The following is a 9,075-nucleotide window of genomic DNA, read 5'->3' on the forward strand; positions in this document are numbered from 1 at the left end:
TCTTCTGGGGGGAAATCACACACTCCACCCTCTGAAAAAGCACGTTAAGGAAAAATGTCCTTGAAAATCTCCGGAGGGCTGTGGAATTTCTCCACCAGAACTTCACAGTGACAATGACACTAAACACAAGCACCACAATAACCAAAATCAGGAGTTTTATTCTCCTACCTTCTCTCTCTTTCTCTCTCTTTCTCTCTCTCTCTTTCTCTCTCTCTGTCATGAACTTCATGAAGACACTGACTTTGCGTTTTCTACTCAGCACTGCATCACCAGTGTCTGACACAAAGAGCGTGGGACATGTGGGCTTCCAAGTTCTCCTGTCCTGGGTAAATGACCATTAATGAGACAGAGAAGGAGTTGAAGAGCCCCCAGAGGAATGTGAGTCCCAGAGGTCCCGCCAGATCTACTCCCACCTTCCAAACCTGTGAAAGTCAGGTGCCTGAGTCACACAGTCTCACAGTCTCTCGCACCCAAATACCATGAGCTGCAGGTGAGTGAGCAGTTACTGCGTCCTGGGCCATGGGCTTGGGTTTTGAGGTCAGGACCTGATGGGAGGATGTCAGGGGTTAGCAATGTACCAAGGAAAGTGGAGAGAGTCATAGCTCAGTAGGATCCTGTGGAATCACTGTGTGGCTGTGTGAGTGGGGGAGGGCGATAACCCCAGAAGCAGGCTGCACCTTCCTGTTTGCCAAAGAGGGGGCACGTAGGGCAGAGAAGGTGAAGGGTGCACCACTTCTCCCCTGGTTCTCAAAGTGTCTGAGATCAAATCTACTATCCCACATACACTGCCTGGCTCCTCTACTGCCCAACGACCCAGCCTGTCTCTGCAGGAGGGCCAGACATGCCGTGACATCACCAGCTCCTCTAGGAAAGTGGGATACAAGGAGTGGCTAAGATCAGCTGATCACCATTCACGCAGCTGCAGCCGCCCCAGAGCAATTGCTATACGAAGCCGTGTTCTGGATAAGGAGCACAGGACCCCATTCCCGCCCGAGCCCATCTCCTATCTCAGCCACGACCAGGGCTCGCTCCCCACCCCAAACTCCCTGTTCCCTCATCCCTGTTCCCATGCCCAGCCAAATCTCTGCAATTCCCCATCCACAGCACCCGGGTCAGCCCCATTCACAGCCCTGTTTCAGTTTCTGAACTGCCTAAGCCATATCGAGCCCTGGTTCCACCCAGTCTTCTAAATGTCAGTGCCAGCCGTATCTGTGGCTGTCCACTCACCCCGTCTTCCCCTTCCTTCTCCCACAGCGGTCTGGTCGTGTGCTGGGAGATGAGTTCTCAGGCAAAGGCAGAAAACATATGAACATCAGAAGACAGGCATGGAGTGAGGTTCCTCCCACCATCCAAGAGTTTCCATTATTGGTTTCCTTTTAAGCTATTCACCGGGTAACAAATTTACTTGTCATCCTATATCGCCAAAGTCATTGTACAAAGCATCTTTCACAGGCTTTTTCCACATAGGCCAGGAATGGACACTCAGACCATGTGTAGGCTCTGCTGAGTCAAATGTCATCCTCTGCCTCCTGCTTTATTCTTAAGCTGGGAAGTTTCTCTTCATTCATTCACTTCTTTATAGATTCTCCCTTGAGGTCTTGTGAATCCTTAATTTTTCATGACTAAATACTTCCTGTTCTTTCATAACACATAGTATCTGATTTTCTGGGAAACTTTCTATTTGGCAAATATGGGACCAGGGATGTCAACATGAATTCTCCATGGAAAGGCTGATCTCACTGATTTAGAATTTGTAGTGGTTCTTGTGATAAGATACCTGAAGAAAATATTGCTCTTATGTGACATTAAAGAAGAAAAATGTGACACTTAAGGTAAGTAAAAAGAAAGTGTGTGGTTCTCTATTCCCTGGGCGTTCGTATGTAGGAACTGGATGCTAGAAAATCTTTGGTTTCACTTTCAGCTTTTGGCTCAGAGGAGGCCAAGGTGCACCTTTCTTTGGTCATCCCAAATCTGGGTTCACCCCAATACCAGCCGCCACCACTATGACCCCAGTGAGATCAAAGTTCTATACCTCAGGTGCACTGGGGGTGAAATCGGTGCCACTTCTGTTCTGGCCCCCAAGATTAGCCCCTTGGTCTGTCCCCAAAAAAGGTTGGTGATGACATTGACAAGGCAATGGGTGACTGGAAGGGCCTGAGGATTACAGTAAAACTGAACATTCAAAACAGGCCCAGATTGAGGTGCTGCCTTCTGCTTCTGCCCTAATCATCAAAGCCCCCCAAGGAACCACCAAGAGACAGAAAGAAACAGAAAAACATTAAACACAGTAGGAATATCTCTTTTGATGAGATTGTTGACATTGCTCGACAGATCCAGCACCGATCTTTAGCCAGAGAACTCTCTGGAACCATTAAAGACATCGGGGGAATGCCCAGTCTGTGGACTGTGATGTTGATGGCCGCCACCCTTATGACATCATAGATGACACCAACAGTGGTGCTGTGGAATGCCCAGCTAGTTAAGAAGCACAAAGGAAAATATTTCAATAAAGGATCATTTGACAACTGGAAAAAAAAAAAAAGAAAATCTTTGGCTTCATCTTGAGGGAAAGGCAAAAGATGCTACCAGCCACTTCCCCAACACTACCTCATCATATCACTATTGTAAAACCTAAAGAACTGGTCTTTGAGGGATTTTTCAGATTTAGCACTTCAGCAGACCCAGGGCTGTCACCTGGTCCTGAGACTCCCTGAGTATTGCTCCTGCCTGCTGTGCTTGTTCCACCCACTTGGCTTGACTGCACTCCGACCACACTACCACGCCAGATCCCACACCTGCCACAGGCAAGCCAGGCATGGTGTGTGAGCAAGCAAGAGTAGGGTCTGGCCACTGTGCACAGCCAAGCACTCTGGCTGCTTCGGTGGAGTGGGCAGTTCCAGGAGCTGGCATAAATGCCATCTCCATGCAAGGCTGTGGCTGGACCAGATGTACCGCATACAGCTTCTGCTGCAGGCACCTGCATCTGGACAAGGGGAACATGGCAGTGCCTGGAAGCTTGGAGACACCAAGAACCACAGAGCCTCAAAGAGGATGTCACAGCTCTGACTTGACAAACCCCTCGGTCTCTGGTCCTCAAAAGGCTGCAGCTTTTCTCTGCTTCTTGTTACTTGTAATGTGCAGTGTGGGAGGTCATGTTTCAGCCCTGTTTGTGTTACGGTTCTTTCAGGGGCTGGCACCTAAGTTCTTGTTGCAGGTAGCAGGGACCAGCCTGCGTGTGTGAAGTGTGCAGGTGGAACACAGTGCACTCCACCCACCCAGGCGGATATCAGAGGATGGGCCCTCAGGCACCGGTGAGGCCCAACCCTCTCCCTCAGTGACATCTGCATTCCTAACATTCTTTTTGAACATTTGACATTCCACCAAATTCCTGCCTGTCATCTGGGAGAGACTCCATGAGGCCAGGTGGAAATCACACCCAGGTGTCACCCAGATAATGATTCCATCTCTTTTGCACTTATTCCAGAGGCAAAGCCCATGACAGCAGGAAACCCCAGTGCTCTCCTGTGTGCCGCGTTCCAGAAGCTCAGTCCCCCAGCAGCACTTGGGATTGTGGGAAAGTCTTTCCTGAGGCCAGCCTGGGGCATCTGGGATCAGGGGCTGCTTGCCTTTCTGGAGGGGTTCAGCTCAGGACTAAGGGGGATTCTGGGCTGGAATAGGGGTGCCTGAGTCCCGTCCAGATGGTGTCTATGACCTGCAGGGGGCCCTTATGCCAGAGTCTTTCTTTCATAGAGAAAACTAGGGTGGCAAAATGTAACCAATGGGAGTTGGAGTTTACTCTTATTTCCCAGGAATCCATGAGAGTCCTGTGACCCTGGAAAGAGATGGGGTCCCCAATAACTAAGGACATGGCAGTGAGTGATGCAGCCCGGCTTCCTGTCCTCAAAGAGTTTCAGGCCCACTGTCCCTGGACAGTGACAACCCAGAGTGGGCAGCTCTCGGATGGGGGATGCACAGGCTGCTTCTTTGGGAATTTTGATATGGGGTTTTAGCGGACACTGCTGCTTGCTGGGAAAATTCCCCACCTTGGAACTGTAATGGATTTCAGGAGAAATGACACACAGTTGCTCATGGATGTAAAATAAATTTTATAACCAAAATAGGACCCAGTGTCAGCACTCCCCAAGAAGAAGGATTCAGGCTTGGTCCAGTGTGAAGCAAGTGTGCACTTACCCAGGTGGCTTTGCCTATTTTTGTGCCTGTGCCCATGGTGAGGGTTGCTGCATGTGGGTTGGGTTTTAAGTGGTTTGAATGTCCTGCTGCTGCTGAGAGAGGGAGCACATGCTGTGCCCAGATGTGCAGTGGATGTGACTAAGGACTGAAAAGCTGTCAATCTCCAAAATTGAATGTTCTTGCCATACAGGGAGATGAAAGGGCTACTAGAAAAGAGCTTATCTGACCCTTTGAGAAAATGAAAAGATCCCAACCCAGGTGTATGTGACTGCAAAGTCTCAGGATTGCTGAGACAGGAGCTCTTGCATCCACAGAGCCCTGGGCTGGTCCAGCTGCCCTGCCTCCCACCTAGCCTCTGACTCCCCGGCTCTGTCATCATCTCCCTCTGCTGATTTCTCTTCCCAGCCTGACTTAACTGCCCTGAGAGACCAGGACCAAGGCCAAGGATGGCCAGCTGGGCTCCTCCCTCCCCAGAGACGCCAACCCAACCCCACCCTGAGGAATGTGCTTCTCCTTGGCACTGGCTAGTCTCCAGGCCTAAATTCAACCCTCTTTTTAGCAGGCCAAATGCCAAGCCCAATCTCAGCCTGCCCAGGAAGGACCTAGGACTGAGGCTGTGAGCTCTCAACTTGTTTTTCTGGAGCGACATACTAGGGCAGCTAGTCAGTGATTTTAGGAAAGACGAGGTGAGCCTGTGCCCAGAGGATTTTTCCTTCCGGTGTTTAGTAACTGTTTGGTTGTGACTCACTAGGAAAAACTCACATCACATTCTATATGACTGACACACAGCCCAAAAGAAAGTTGAATTAAACACCGATGAATAAGATACTGTAGTGTGCACATTCCTCTATTCTTTATTGATGCTAGTTTAATGTCTAAGATACCCATGGTGACAAATAAATTGGTTCACAACCTGAAAAAGTGTCACAGTCCCCATGTTGGAGATCACTGCTCTACACGGCAGCTGCAGGAGAGGGGAGGCCTGAAGGCAGAGTGAGAAATGGGGTCGGGGATGTGAGTGCTTATCTCATCCACCCATGAGAGCGAGTGGACCTGCAGGACTCTGGAAATTGCATGAGTATTTCTGCTCCATCTGCCTCCTGCCTGGTCTCTTGCTCCCATCTCAATCCTCCCAACCAGGCTCCTCCCAACAGAAGGACACACAGATTTTCCTGAATCACAATCTGATTACTTCTCTCCCCTGCTTAGGGACTGCCTGTAGCTTAGGAGCACTGAGAAGAAAGACTAGATCTCGCCGAGGCTTATAAGGGGAGATGGACAGGGGAAGTGATGGGGATGGTGGGAGCTTCCATGGCCTCCCTGGACTCTGGATCCTCTCCACATCTCCATGTGTTCAGCAGCTAGGAAGTTCAATTCTTCTTGTTCAGGAGTTTTTAGGCCAGGTGCAGTGGCTCACGCCTGTAATCCCAGAACTTTGGGAGGCTGAGGTGGGCGGATCACCTGAGGTCAAGCGTTCAAGACTACGCTGGCCATAATGGGGAAACCTTGTCTCTACCAAAAAATACAGAAATTATCCGGGCATGGTGGCGGGCGCCTGTAATCCCCGCTACTCGGGAGGCTGAGGCAGGGAGAATTGCCTGAACTTGGACGGTGGATGTTGGAGTGAGCCAAGATCATGCCACTGCACTCCAGACTGGGTGACAGAGCAAAACTCTGTCTCAAAAAAAAAAAAAAAAAAAGAGTTTTTATACTTTGGTCTGTATTGCCTCCCCATCATCACCTTTCTTGGAGGTTAGTGGGTGACACTGAAGGTTCCTTCCCTCTAATCCTCAAATATTTTGGTCTTTCTTCTGGTTACTGCCCTGATGCTGAGGCTACCTGGGGGCCCTACCCTAAGGCATATTTTTAGCCTGAGCTCCTACTGTGTGATCTGAAAGAGGCTCATTGGGAAGAACAAAAGACACTCCTATCACTTAGGAAGTTCCAAGTTTAGCGTCATAATAGGAAGAGGGCCAAAGAACAAACATTTTCATATTACAGCCCACCTGGTAAGCCATGGGCTCATCAGATTGGATCCCTCTTGCTCTGCCAAAGTTGCAGCACTCATGAGTTACCAATCCCAAGGGAGGACTCCCACTGCAGGGAGGATGGCAAAGGCCACCACTGCGCTAACCACCCGGAATACAGGTCTGAACACCTCAGCCACTGCATCTTGGGCTGTACTCTGACTACACTGAGTGTGGCGAACAGAACACCCACAACCACAGCCAGTTTGACAAAGCAAGTTAATTACTTACAGACAGGCAGCAAGGGACAGTGGAAGCGTAGGATTCATGACTCACTGGTCCCCCAAGGCTCAGGAGCACTGCCGAGGGCAGATAGAGTCTCCCGTGCTTGCCCCACTTGCACCACAGCTGAGGACTCAGCAGTGAGCTCTGGGTTTTATGTGTGGTGGACATGCCCTGGGCAAGTGTTACCGGACACCCCCTCTAGAAGGGATGGGAATGAGGCCAGGGCTGTCCTGGGCAGTTTCTCTTTAGTTCAAGTTGTTGCATTCTCTGGGAAGAATAGAAACAAAGCCCAGGCACTTTCAGGCAATGATTCCTTTCTTAGGATGGTGCATTCTGATATAGTTTGGCTCTGTGTCCCCAAACAACTCCTCTCAAATTGCAATTCCCATGTGTCAGGGAAGGGATCTGGTGGGAGGTGATTGGATCATGGGGGCAATTTCCCTATTGTTGTTCTCGTGATAGTGGTCGAGTTCTCATGAGATCTGATGGTTTAAAAGTGTGTAGCAGTTCCCTGCTCCCTCTCTTTCCCTCCTGCCCCCATGGCGTTCCCTTCACCCTCTGCCATGATTGTACATTTCCTGAGACCTCCTTAGTCATGAAAAACTGTGAGTCAATTAAACCTCTTTCCTTTATAAATTTTCCAGTTTCAAGTCATTCTTTTTTTTGAGATGGAGTCTCGCTGTGTCGCCCAGGCTGGAGTGCAGTGGCACGATCTCGGCTCACTGCAAGCTCCACCTCCCGGGTTCATGCCATTCTCCTGCCTCAGCCTCCCGAGTAGCTGGGACTACAGGCGTCCGCCATCACGCCCGGCTAATTTTTTGTGTTTTTTTAGTAGAGACGGGGTTTCACTGTGTTAGCCAGATGGTCTCGATCTCCTGACCTCGTGATCCGCCCGTCTTGGCCTCCCAAAGTGCTGGGATTACAGGCATGAGCCACCATGCCCAGCCCAGGTCATTCTTTATAGTACCATGAAAACGAACTAATCTGCATTTGTAGTGCATTCTACAGTGATTCTGGGAACTCTGGGCAAGAAGAAAGGTGGGAAAGCCAGAGTCATCCAATGCTTGTCTTCTGGTGCCCTCCAGGAAGCCATTTCTGGTACCCTGGGCACTGCTCCCAGCCTTACTCACCCTGGGTCATCACTGGAGAGGTGTCTCTGTCCTCCCTGGACTATGATAACCAGGAGGGCAGGACCTGGAACTAAGTCACAATTGTGGCCATAGCATCGACTGGCACACAGTAAGTGTACAGGGTGTATTAAATGAATGAATGAAAAAAGTGAATTGATGATGAAAGTCCTATGTTCAAGGTGTGTCTCACTCAACCCGTCTGTCCTGTCATGGTGACTTGGTGAGACTTGCTGCCTGCAGGTCTTCAAACCTCCCTCTCTTCCAGACAGCCCCAGGGCTTCCCTGTGACGCTGCTTCTCAGCTGTGCCCTACGGAGTCAGATGCATGGAGGAATGTCTAAGGCTGGATTCCACAGCCCACCTTTTCCCCGCTTAGCCCTCCCAACACAGGACACAGCCACATGCAGGGCTGCAGGAGCCCAGGCTGCCAACAGCATCAACCACCTGCTAGGAGAGGCTAAGGACGGGTGAGACTCAGAGCCTTCCAGCTTACTACGTTTATAAATCCCTTGGCTGAAACTATTAGGGAAAACAGTTGTGACATCATCACGTGGGTTACACACAGTCACAAAGAAAAGGGAAAGCAAAAATTGACAAGAGTGTGTCAGCCTCCCTAAGGGGAATATCTCCAGATTTGGATCCCAAATGACTTTTTTCAGAGGAACCCTCCTTCCTTCTCCTCAGAACAAGCACATTCATTCACACAGGAAGGAGATTAAATTCCTGTGGAGCAGAGGAGGAAAAACCTTTTCACAGGGCAGATTGTGTGGTTTTAACTGTCCTGGGGCCATAATGTATTTGAGAGTCTGGAAATAATTATACAGTTTTTGCCCACATTATCACAGATAATTGCAAAATATTGTGAAATGCCACTAAATTGTACACTTGAAAACACGCACACATACACACATGAAAAGTTAAGGAAAAATATGTATTTTATTGGTGGAGAGTGTTGGGGGAGAAGAAAAAGAACAGTCCAGACGTCTGGTGCTGAATAGTCTGCTCTGGTTCAACTAACAATAAATCCCTCAGTCAATTTGGTCACTGAAAAGACTTGATCACTTCCTGTTGATGATCAGAAACCACAGCAGAGACCTGACTTTTGCGTGTCTGCCTTAACAGAAAAGCCACAAAGAACCATGATAAGGGCATGGCAGATGACAATCACGGTGCTATCAGGAGGTAACAGGTGACTGATCTCAGCCTTGATGTTCAAGAAGATTTCAAAGGGTGGGTGACATTTAAGTGAAAGATGAAGAATGAAGAGGGATGGAATATTGGGTGCAGAAGCAGGGGTCACGCTGTGGCTCTCCCAAGGAGCTGTGTTAAGCCAAGGGCAGTGAGAGCCAGGGAGGGGGTGCAGGATGTGGGTGTGGACACTTGGGATCCAGCTTACATCTTCAGGACCTTCTGGTCTGCAGAGGCTGGAAGCTTCATGCTTTCCTTCCGAGAAGACCTTGCAGCTGGGGTGTTATGCCTAGACCGTTTATTCCCCGAAGAAGA

At 49.6% G+C, this 9,075-nt stretch overlaps 1 pseudogene; it reads left to right on the forward strand.

Moving 5' to 3' along the window:
• Positions 1–330: 330 nt before the first annotated feature.
• Positions 331–2,483, forward strand: LOC105535902 (annotated as a pseudogene).
• Positions 2,484–9,075: the final 6,592 nt, after the last annotated feature.

The sequence above is a fragment of the Mandrillus leucophaeus genome, unplaced genomic scaffold (genome assembly GCF_000951045.1).
Source record: "Mandrillus leucophaeus isolate KB7577 unplaced genomic scaffold, Mleu.le_1.0 Scaffold151, whole genome shotgun sequence".
NCBI classification, from domain to species: domain Eukaryota; kingdom Metazoa; phylum Chordata; class Mammalia; order Primates; family Cercopithecidae; genus Mandrillus; species Mandrillus leucophaeus.